Genomic DNA, 12,720 nt, shown 5'->3' with positions numbered 1-12,720 from the left:
TATATGAATTCAATATTTTTATAAAATGTAAATCATAACCGATTCATTGATTAGCAGATGATCTCAAATGACATCATATTAATTAATTATAACGTATGATATTTTATGTGCATGGATATTAATTAATTAACCGTATAATACACGGGCATCAAACTAGTAAATAATATATGATTCCATAATATTACAGATGGTGAACTAATACACGAACTTTATTAAATACAAAGTATAATCGACTAGCGATTGCATGCATGGAAATGGATAGATGTTACAAGAGATGCCACCATCACATTCCATTAGTGTCATTACCTCCAGGGAGCCAATGAAATAGCCAAAGATGTCAGCGCTATTCCATACCTCTGCAAATACCACAAGAAAAGTAATGATACGCAGAGATGCACAAAACGGTTACCTGATTTTTAAAATACTGGTTATTAAACGAACCGGTGTTCGTATCTTGAAAACACAACCTATCAAACATGTGAAAAACCAAAAAGCGGTAAAAACCAAAAAAAATCGGCGGTTGTGATTAACCGATTCAATGCTCAATACTCAATACTCAAAGCCAATTAGGAACAGCCGGTTAGAATCGGATTGGGATCAGTTTTTGTGCTAGCAGTTGAAATTGGGTTAGGCTAATAACCTATTCTGGTTCGGAAATTGGATTTTGTTTTTCACCACAACAGTAGGCTATCTCACTTCACACTCTGAATTCTGAAGAATAGGGTTTACTATGAGAGATTGCTAACCATGCCGTCGGAAAGGAGTACTTGAGGAACGGATCAAGCCAAGATTAATGTAACATATCTTCTTAGTTTTGAGTTTATCCTTCATATCTTTTTGAAACTGAAATATATTCATATGAATCCTTGTTGCGGTGACTATTTCCAAATTAATTTCCAATTTCCACCGAGCTTGTGACAAGTTACTGACCAATCATTTAGTGTAATTGCAAACTTACATGGAATCTGAAGTCTTCTCTAGATACTTACGGTCTATGCGAATTTTTTTGTAATTCTAGGTGTTGTAAGAGACCTTTTTGTATTTGTAGATGGTTTATTTTATTTTTTGTAAAACTAGATAACTTGCAAGGGGGTTGCGAGTTTAACCACAAATTATAAACTCGCAATAGGGGGCAGCGAGTTTAAAGAAAATCTGACAAACCTTTTAAACTCGCAAGGGGGGGGGGAGGGGGGCAACGAGGTTTGAATATATCAAATCACCTTCCGAAATTACCCATGTTTTTATTCCATGTGCAAATGTTTAGAGTATGAATCTTACAACCCATTCACAAATCATATCTTTTTTATTCCCTCCATGTGTTTTATATATCAAATCAATCCTCACGTTGGTGTTGAATGAAATATAGGTCCAGTTAAGAAAAGCATAGTCAGTGGCGGAGCTACATAGTGCCACCAGGTTCGGTATTCTTTTTTGATTTTATATATAACATATTGTATTGAATTAACGAGTGAAACTAGTATCATTTTAAAAAGATATTTGAACCCATTAATTATTAAAAAAATTAGTAATCGATATTTTTTTATAAAGTCTAAAAAAGTTTTAAAATAACTATAAAATTACTAATAAACATTATAAATGAACCGGTAATAACTGATATATATATATATATATATATATATATATATATATATATATATATATATATATAACCCCAATATTGTGATAGAAAAACAAAATGAATAAACAAATAAATATATAAATAATGTTTAAGATAAATAAGAATTTATATGAGAAGTTGGTTAGTTTTATATGTGAACTAGCATCATGCCCTCGCGTTGCGGTGGGGGCGTAAAATCATGTCAAGTAGCATCCATGCCACACCACCACCAGCGACCACAAACACCGAAAAAAACTTGTATAAAGAAAGAAATAAAAATAAAAAAAAATTAAACCGAACGAACCATAGACGTAAAACGTTGAACCACGCACGCGAAACGTAAAACATAAAAAAAATAACTAAGTCGATCTAGGAGCTGCGTGTTACGACGGGTACGTGAAAGAGGAAAAATAAGCATAATAACGTTTAATCACACATACATTGCGATGTGTTAACTCGCAAAATTTAGACCAAAACGTAAAACGTAACATTTGTAAAAAGTAAAAATATAGTGGACCAAAGTTGAAAGTTAAAAGTCTTGGGATTAAATTGTAAAAGAGGTTAAAGTGTTGGGTTAAAAGTAAAGTATTATTAGATAAAAAAAATGAAAAAGAAAAACTAAAAGTGAGTACAACCTACTAAGCCTGAGGTACAACTCATAATGCATACTTAAGTTGCTAATTGTATATATATATATATATATATATATATGATGTTGGGTTGGTTTTACACATCCAAGGAAAAAAATAAATAATAATAATAATAAATAAATAAACTTATAAAAGATAGGCATTCAAAGATTTAAATCAATTTAATATTATCATATATGTTCTTTTGATTCGCAAATCCTCATCCAGTTTGTTTTCAAACATCGGGGGATTATATGAAAACTTGGAAGCCATCGTCTTTCAATCAACTATCACATATTTAAACCCCTGGATCCCTAAACGAACTCCATCGAACCCTACCATCTCACCTATAATATTCCGTGACCTATTCTGTTCCAACTATCAACGGCTGCCGGAGACAACTATCACCATCGTAGACGTTGCTGAACTTGCCGGAAATCATCAGCACCACCAGTACCGCCGCTCGACTAAAACTCGTCGTAAATCACCACCGATCTTTACTGCTGTCCTCTGTCACCGTTCGAGCACCGCCACAGTCCACAGATATTCGTCGACGCCACCACTTCCCTGTAACTCGCCGGAAAGTCGACACCCGATCAGTCGTCGTGTCTCTCGCTTCCACCGTCTGTTACAACCACCACGTGCAGCCTCCGCGTACCGCTGCCGCGTACCATCACTGTTGCTCACCATTTGACGTCTTGTTCCGTTATTCAGACACCGTCACACGCTCGTAGTCTCTTACCGCTCTCGCTCTATTACACGTCCTGTTTTGTCGGCTTGTGAGGACGTGCGAACAACTTAGAGTTTTTCTTATTTGGTCTTGCTTTGTTTCGCTTATTTGATTAAGGTACGGTTTCTGTTTTGTTTCCTCTTAGTATTATTTTTATTCCATTACTTTGTGGTACGGTTTCCGGTTTCCGGTTTCTTTCACTCATAATATTAATTCCAATCTGTTACTTTGTAGTTCGGACTTTTGGTATTTTATATTTAATACCCCACAATTGTCTCTATTGATATGACCCAATTGGCCTTTGGACATTTTATGCGTCGTCGTCGTCTCATTATTATTTAGTTTTGTTTTATTTAGATCCATTTGATCAAAGTTCTGGTTAGTGAGTCTTCTGCATGCAATAGACCTTATAAACTTGTACTCATTATTGCATGTTCTTATGGATAATAATATGAATTTTTATTATTATGTTATATGGTAGTTATGCTGTCTTTCACGTTTAGTACTCTGTTACCCGAGCACAACACTTTTCGTGATAGTGTGTTTTAAAAGTTCACGGCGTCTCTAACTAGTACTTTGGTAGTGCTTTGGCCGTTTAGAAGCGTATGGATCGATCCTAGTTTAGTTATATGTTACACGTTATATGTTATAAGTTATATGTTTCGGCTCTGGGTACTCCTTTAATTACGCTACTTATTTTAATATCTCTTGTCGTGTAAAGTTAATCACTGTTATATGTTTAGTAATACGCTTAGTATTGGTTTTAGTCTAGTATTATGTTCATATTTCAGATACTTATTTCAGTTATGATATATTTTGTTTAACTTTCGCTTATTCGTCTTATCGTCATTACTATTGTTCTTTCCGTTACTAGGTAATTTTTGGCTCTGTCGTATTTTCTTTCTTGTGTTTTCCTATTTGTTTACAGGTAATCCTGAACTCGGGGGAGTTAGTGATAAGAGAGACTAATGAAGTTCAAGATTATAAAGAGTTAATTCATTTTGATTTAATAATATGATTTAGGTTGCTTTGATTTATTATAATTTGAATTGTGGCTTTGATTTGATATCTGTAATAGTGACACGTCAACCTGTTCCGAGTTGGGTGTTACATATTTATATATATATATATGTATGTATATATATATGTATTATAAAAATACCTAAAATTATTCTTAAATGGACCAATAATAACCTGTTAATGTTTTAAACATCATACCTAAATAAAATTTAAATAAAAGTTGCGATTGAAAAGAAGTCGTGATTGAAGATGTTATGAGCCGTTTTCAAAACATGAAAGCACGTAGAGAACAGTTATAATATATATAATATCTTTTTTTATATAATATGACTTTGTATATATTGATTGTTGACGACATGCTTTTGTTATGATAGTGATGTTGCATTTTATCTATCTTGCCGACCTAGCCCGACCCATTAGGGTCCGAAAATTTGGCGTCGGAAAAAATTATGCACCAAAAAATCCCAAACCCATAGGAAAAAATGTCTAGCTCCGATGGTGGGTGTAATGTAGTTATATGTTATGTTGGTGAACTTATTTAAAACATATAAGGGATTCTTGTGTGCTAATAAATAAAAGAGGAAACAAAAGATTTTTTATTTTTATTTTTGTTAAAGTTACGGATAAAAGCATTTTGAGAACCTGTGACCACATCTTGTTTTTTTTTTTTTCAAATAATCTCATCATGAGAATTTTTGTTAAGAAAGATCCAATATATCAAACATATGCTAATTAAAACATATACAGGGATAAAAATATGGGTAATTACTGAAAGTGATTTGATGTATTCAAACCTCGCTGTCCTCCCTTGTAAGTTTAAAGTTTTGTCAGATTCTCTTTAAACTCGCAGCCCCCCCATTGCGCGTTTATAATTTGTGGTTAAACTCGCAGCCCCCTTGCGAGTTATCTAGTTTTACAAAAATAAAATAAACCACTTACAAATACAAAAGGGTCTCTTAGACCACCTACAATTACAAAAAATTCAATTGATGCAGGTACATTATTAGCACATAGAATTATATATACATTATAATTTGGAAAGTTTACACAAGACACATATATATTGTTCATTTCAATATGCATCTTTTGTATGTACATTATGCTGATGTATTTGTAAGTTAAAGACCGTATGAGCATAAGCTTTGTTGGACCACACCTTTTCAAGCTTTCTGAAATTGCATAACACGCGTCCCACTATGTTTTATCATTTGTATCCATCTATCTACCTCCACTTTCCATATACCATCTAGAACCTCAGCATTCTCTCTCTGTCCGAGTTCATTTATGAAAAGAAAAAGCAAAGAAAAGAAAGTTTTCTCTTCTTATCTTTTCTTTTGGAATCTTATCTTTCTCTTCAATTTATTTTCCTTCCAAATCTTTTCAATTTGGCCAAATACAAATTCCCTTATTTACTCATCATTTTCTCTTCACTCCCCTCATTTTCTTTCTTTTAATGAAACTCGGAACACATTTTTTAAATTTTGCTTCATTTTTCTTTCTTAAATAAAACTCGGGAACACAACATATTTTTTTCATCCCTTTCATTCTTTAAATGAAACACATGAAACTCGAGAACACAGTGTTCATCTAATCTCTCTCTCTCTCTCTCTCTCTCTCTCTCTCTCTCTTTTGTTTCAAAGATTAGATGTGTAACAACTCCAAAAATAGGGCAAGAAATTTTTTTAAAAGAAAAGAAACTTATAATTAGATACCGAGTTTGATGTTTATTAAATAGTCGAAGCGAATCATATATTGAAGTACTTGGCCTGAACCGTAGAGACTACAGGTAATGGGCTCGACCCAATGATTATGTAGAACCCAATAGAGATAGAGATAAACCCGATAATAATACCATAAATTATAGCATGGGTTTGGCCTAAATCAATCAAGCGAAACCGGGACTCGGTTAACCAAGCGAACCCGATAACTCAAAATATTATATGAATCAATCCATAAACATATCACTTTACCGAATATCCAAAATATATATAGAAAAAAAAACATCGAATGATTACATATCACCACACGGTCACCAAAGCAAACGGGGCGAAACGAGAACTGAATACCAAGGTTGTGACATATTTTATAATGCCATTTATGGTGACATATTTTGCTTTTGACACTTTTGGTTTCCTCGCGCCTGAAGCTGTGGAGCTACTTACCCGTGTTCAGCGGGTCATGCATAGTAATGTTATGATTCCAAGATCAGAAAATATAGTTTTTAAAAGATTGAGTTTTGCGATTCAAAAAGGGGTAGCGGCGCGGCTTGTTGCCCGCTTGCCTTCTGTTTCGATGTAATCCAAAAGGTCTTTAGTTTATTATTAAAAAACTCTCTTAAGATGATAAAGTAACAAACATAAACATTATATAACTTGTATTATATGAAGAACTCCCTAGCAATTATCAATAAATGGTCATTAAATATCATTAAAAACCCCATCCATTTTATTTTATAAAAATCGTAGCCCCTCCTTTTTGCCATTTAAGTTTTATAAAAACTCATGAAAATATCTTTTATATTTTGTAAAAGACATAAACCCCTTTTTAAAGTCGTATTATTTCTCCTTTGCATTTGACTATAAGTATAATCCTGCTGCCCCAATCAAAACCGCCTCCAATCACCATCGATCAGCACCAATCAAGTTACATGCAATTCTCTTCATCCAATCTTCTGCAGCTGGACCCCTCTCTAATAATCCTCTGCAAGTTCAATCAAAATACATTTACAATCTTCTACCAAACTGTTCTCTGCTTCATCCCTTGAAGAAACAAAGTCAAGAACAACCACCTGGTAATTCAATCTTTATTTTGTTGTTTGATAATCCACTTGTTGATTCCGCTCTCGGATTTATCAGAGAACCAGCAAACCTGAACCACCTAATGGCAAAAGCAGCTTATCAAAATCAGATTTAATATAATAGTTTGTTAACATCTTTAATTATTTAGAAATCTTAACCGGAAACTCGGTCCTTAACCCAAATAAACAAGACGTGAAACTAAACCAGTTAAAATAACCAGAATATGTAGAAAATATTACCAGTTTCCAACTTTAAAGATCACATAATATGCAGCCTCTAAAACTGTGGCTAATTTAAGGCCATTCGATAACTCGTTTACATGAAAACTAGTTTGAAATAGGTGACCTTACTAACTTCTGGACATTTAACAGAAGTTCCAAAAGTTAAACATGCAAATTTAAAACCTCAAACCTGGTAGAGACCAGCCCCAAAGGTTAATATTTAACCGAGTAAGAAAAATCATCCAAACCGACATTTTGGTGACCCATTTGATAAGAAATAAGCCCTGCAACCCGAGTAACAATAGAATATCTTTTTGCAGCCATGAAAATAATATTTTACTGATATACAATCTGATCCGTAACCAAACAGAAACTGAATTTTTATAAGTATAGAGCCTAACCGATAACTCACTTCTTAAATCAAACTAACGGGCCATGAACTAGACCAATTAACTTTGATTATTAACCAGAACACAGATTACATAGCAGGTCATAAACTATAAAAGATTATATAAGGTGCATCCCCAAAACAGTCGCCATGCTCATGGTCTTCCAGTAAATCGTTTAAGGGTAACTAGCTTGAAAACGAAGGCGATATATGACCATATTAACTTCTGGACATCTAACACAATTTCCAGAAGTTAAACGTGTGTATTTCAGTCCTTAAAAACTTGGTATCAATCAGCCCCAAGAGTTAACATTAAACCGTGCGATAAAAACCTTTTAAATCGTCACTTTTGTCACCCGTGCAATTGCGAACCAAACCCAGAAACCTAAGCGATATTATAACACCTTTTTACAACACTAAACACATTATTTTGATAAGCTATAAGCTGGCCCAAAACTGTTTTATGCGAATCATTGTATTAAAGCCAAACTAGAACCCGAACGGGCCAAAAACCGTACTCGTGCTCGTTAGTGCGGCTTTAAAATATTTTTTAGAACCTATGAAATGATAGAACAACTTATTTTTAGGTACTATTACAGGTCCTAACATACTTGATAACCAAATATGATTTTTGTTATAAATGTACCATAAAGGTGCTAACGGGCCCAAACCGAACCAAAGCCATATTTGGCTTCTGAGCATCCCAATATCAGTATAAAACTTTTCGTAAGTCATTACAATGTATTATAACGGGTCCAAAACTGTTTTGTGGTGAAATCCAGATTTTAAGTAATAAATATGGCTAAGGGCATTTTTGGAACAAAAGAAAAATCGATTCTCTCTCAAAAACTAAAAATATAAAAACATGTTTTTAAAGCTGAAAATTATGATCTAAATTGAAAAATATAAGTTATAAAATATTCAAGGATAAGTGGATCTAGAAAAAGGGCCCGTTTGCAAGCTTAAACTCATCGTTTCGTTTAAAACCGACAACGAGCTAACTTTTAAAGATCAAAACACTTAGAAAATATAAACTGTACATTTTTCCAGAAAATTTTATTTAAAATACCTCATTATAATAGTATAAGATATTCTTGATGGATACAACATATCCTTTGTCAAGATTTGGTGTTTAACCGCGAGTTACGGTTGAACCGACCTAAACTGAACAAGCATTTTGAAAAATGCAAAAACATATAGATTCTGAATTTTAGCAGTAAGTATAAGTTTATAAAATCATAATTTGAGTGTTTATTTATTTTGCCTTTAACCCGAATTGTACCGAATTAAACGTTAAACGAAAGTATGAGGACTAAGACCGTACAGCCCCAAATTATTCCGAAATAGTAGACCTTCAAACAACTTACTTTTATAATATATATAGTTCTGGAAAATGAGAAGGTTTGATTTCAAGAGTATTCATTTATATAATCTTACAAGATACTCGTTAAAAACCGACAACATCGGTGATAACCGACATTGTCAATTTTTATAAACTCAAGACATATTGATTCAAACTAAGACCATTAAACCTCCAATATAAATAAATGCATAACCCAAAAGGTCATATGGTAACCCAAAGTCCAACCGAAGGCCCGAGCTTCCTACTAGGCCCGATCTTTCTAAAAGAAGAAGCTTTATCGAAATCTGACCAAGTGAACTAATGCGTCTAATTTTCTTGATACCAGAAATATATAACTAAAGACATAACACCAACATTATAGAACTACATAAACATTAACTTTCCATAAAAGTAAACTTTAATCATCGTGAACCACACACTTTGGCCAGCACTTAGAATTAACTAATACAAAATACCAATATTGAATTTTACTGTATTGTCCAATAACGTATTGCTGATTAATATATGCTAGGCGTACTTGGTGGTTCATAACGTAGTTGCAAGCTCATAGATTGTCTTTCATTTACATATATTGCATACGGACTGAGGTGAGTTTCGTGCTGCCCTTTTTTCTTAAACTTTTTAGGCTGGATACATGCTGGTTTTACTTATGGTGTGATGTTTATCAAGACTTGTTTTCTGCCATGATTTTGTCCCACTTAAACTTACACAATCATTAACTCAGGGAGTGAGCCTAGGGCTCGTATGGATAGTACTATTTGGGAGACCCCCACGCACAGTGACCTATGTTGGGTAAACCACACCGAGGTCTGCGGACCGTTGCGGCATATGACCTAAACCTTTGGATTATTGCTTTGCAGCGTAATAATCAGGGACGGGCGTCGTTCGGTTGTAAGTCTAGGGGAGGCTTATGATCGAATGCAGGATTGATTGTGGACTTGATTGATGTGCACCATACTTTATACTTACGTACACGCAAACTTGCGCGCTATTATAAATTAACCCTTTTATATGTATGTGAGCTACACTCACGAACTCACCAAATTTTTAGTTGATACTTTTTAGCATGTGTTCAGGTACTATGTGGATAGCAATTTTGGATTAACTTTGTAATGAGAATGCCTAAGGATAGAGGCGTGTGCCGAACATGAACAATGATGATTAGATGCCAAGAAGATTAGTGGAATCAACCACGAGATTGTAGAAGTGTCAGAGACAGATAGTTGTGTAGTTATACCTTGTTTTAAATGCATAGTATAAACATTGTACCTTATCTTTATTAATGAAATTTCGCTGCTTACATTGGTACCAATTTGTCCATAAAACGACCAGGGCCCATTTCAGGGTGTGACAAGATGTAAGTTGAATCATCGGATTCTACCGATGATAGTGCACTTGCGGCACAAGAACTACGACCGTTTAGACCTTTCGTAGAGAGAGAAAGAGTGAGAAAAAAGGTTGTTGCCCTGTCGTTTCCGGCGGCTTATCGGCCGTCTATGGCGGCGGTGGCGGATGACGACTTGGTTGGAGCTTGATTACGACTGTTGCCGGGTTCCTAGGCGGCGGCAGTAAGACGGGGATAACCCTCTCTGGTGACTTTGGGTTTTGATCTGATCCTTTTCACATTCGGCTACTTTGATTTTGGGTGAATATGCTTGCTACTGTTTACTTATTGTGACCTCAAATGCGGTGCACATGAGGTGTTGGATGAAATGCATGTTTGTCCTTTTGGGTTTTAGAAGGGCTGTGATGTTTTTCTGAGCCTCTATTGTGAACATTTGTCACATTAGGTACGGTGCACATAAGGTGTTTGATGGAATGGTTTGATGATGCTGCAACACCTTTTGGGTCTACGTAGGGCAATAATGATGATGGATTCTTGGTGTGGCAAGTTAGTGTGTGGACCCTAAGGTTCAAATGAACACAACACTTTTTGATAAACATTGTACTTGGAATAACATTATTGTTGTTGTTATGGTTGCTTAAAGTTTTGGAGAAGGAAGTGTGGTTGCTATGGTTTTGAGACCACACAAAGCTTGGCCATATTTGTGTTCTGTGATGAATAGTGCTTATGACATTTTTTGAAAATGGAACATGACATGAATATTATGACAGTATGTAAAGATTTGCTACTTAAAGATTTATAGTCTTTCCGTAGCCGTGGCGGCTGCTACTTTGTGTTATTTTTCGTTTGTCGTTTGAATTCTTTATCTAGGCTATGATGAGACTCTGTTATTAGGAATGGTGACGTAAGTTGCAACCATAACGGAAATATGAGCCATAACTAATATAATCAACATTTCGTGTTTTTTTTTATAGTTTTGTTATATATTTGTTCTTTTCATTTATGTGAAACAACAAACATTGAAAACTTTTGAATTATTTTGTTATTTTTCAAAGCCATGATGATCAAATTCAAAAAGATTCGTTTGCCTCTCGATCACCATGATCTAAGCTTCGGCTATGATTTCACTGCGGGGGGTCGAAATACTAGTATTATATACATGCAATCTCTTGAGACAAACACGATTAAAACATTGATACTTTAAAAAGTGCATTCATCAAATAATGATTAAGTACATAAAGATTTTTTTAACTATTAAGTGACACTCTTTAAGACCAACTTGATATCTTTTACAAATAGTGGAGAATACAATATCGGGTCTACTTTATTACTTTTAGCATTTTATATAGTTTTCTGCTTTTATATTACACTAATTTGGAATGTAATTAGTGAATCACGAAATATATATATATATTCGATCTTTTTCTCGGTTTTGAGTATCAATTAGTCCTTTGATTAGTTAGCCTTCATAACTTAATTAGAAAAAATGTTACTATTGAACAATAATGCCTAGTGATTTGAGTTATTTGATGTTGCATAGAATGATAAAATTCTCAAGATTCTCATTTCGAAATTCAAAATAATTCATCTTTTCATGTCACTTAGGCAATTATGAGAAGTTTGTTAAATCTCACAAACTGTAAGTCTGAACAACTGATTGTTCAAATTTGCTCTTCGGTTTTCTATTTGACTTTATTGAAATGCTTAATTGGTACATCTTGAAAGAAGTTTACAACGTCAACTTTGACAAGGCCAGCATAAGGAAATATAAGCTCACTTAATAATACTTAGACGACTAAGAGCATTCTCATCCAACCTCTTATATTATGTGAGAGATGTTTTTATAATTTAGAAAGTGATTCAGGGTGTTGTGAGTGAAGAGTTTTTATATTTTAGAAAAAGTAATGATTTTTCTGTATATTTGAAAAGTTACTGTTCATCCTCTAGAATTTTTTAATATATTTTGAAAGTGGTTGTGAGTGAAGGAAAGAGAAAATGTAATGATAAAAGGTATAAAAATTATTATTTAATTGAAATAGAGAGAGAAAATAAAATGAGTTTAAGTGTAATTTTTTGTTTAGAGATGAATGGTGAGATCAGAATGCTCTAAGTACAAGTTGCCTAAACTAAGTAGCAACAAACAGTGTATCCAGCATTTAAAGAACCCAATAAAATACCAAGTTTGTGAAATGAATAGCTTTTAAACTGCTGATCAACATATGAACAACTTTGCTCATACATCGATTAAGGTGTGGTCAATGTCTATGACTACTTCTAAGTATACAATTAAGCATTTTCTCATCATCAAGTCACTATTATGCGTTATACATTAATAGTTAAAATGGAGTGGTTTATGTTTATTTATAATATAAAAAATAAAAACTAAAACATGTATTATTATAGAAACCTACCACCACGCAACTTAAAGTAAATAATTATATTTTATTATTTTTTTGAAGAAACACTAAGTGAACCCTGGACAGATTATAGATAATCTGGACAGATTATAGATAATCTGGGGTTAAGTAATGTTTCCCACGGATGAGGTCTAACTGAGAAGGCTGTTCTTCAGGAGACCTGCAAAACAAACACCGTAAGCTCGTCACTG

This window comes from Bidens hawaiensis, unplaced genomic scaffold (assembly GCF_021521415.1).
Source record: "Bidens hawaiensis isolate Kalapana, Puna unplaced genomic scaffold, B.hawaiensis_p1.1 tig00003760_1, whole genome shotgun sequence".
Taxonomy (NCBI): Eukaryota; Viridiplantae; Streptophyta; class Magnoliopsida; order Asterales; family Asteraceae; genus Bidens; species Bidens hawaiensis.
The sequence above is the reverse complement of the archived record's forward strand: the minus strand, read 5'-3'. Positions refer to the sequence as shown.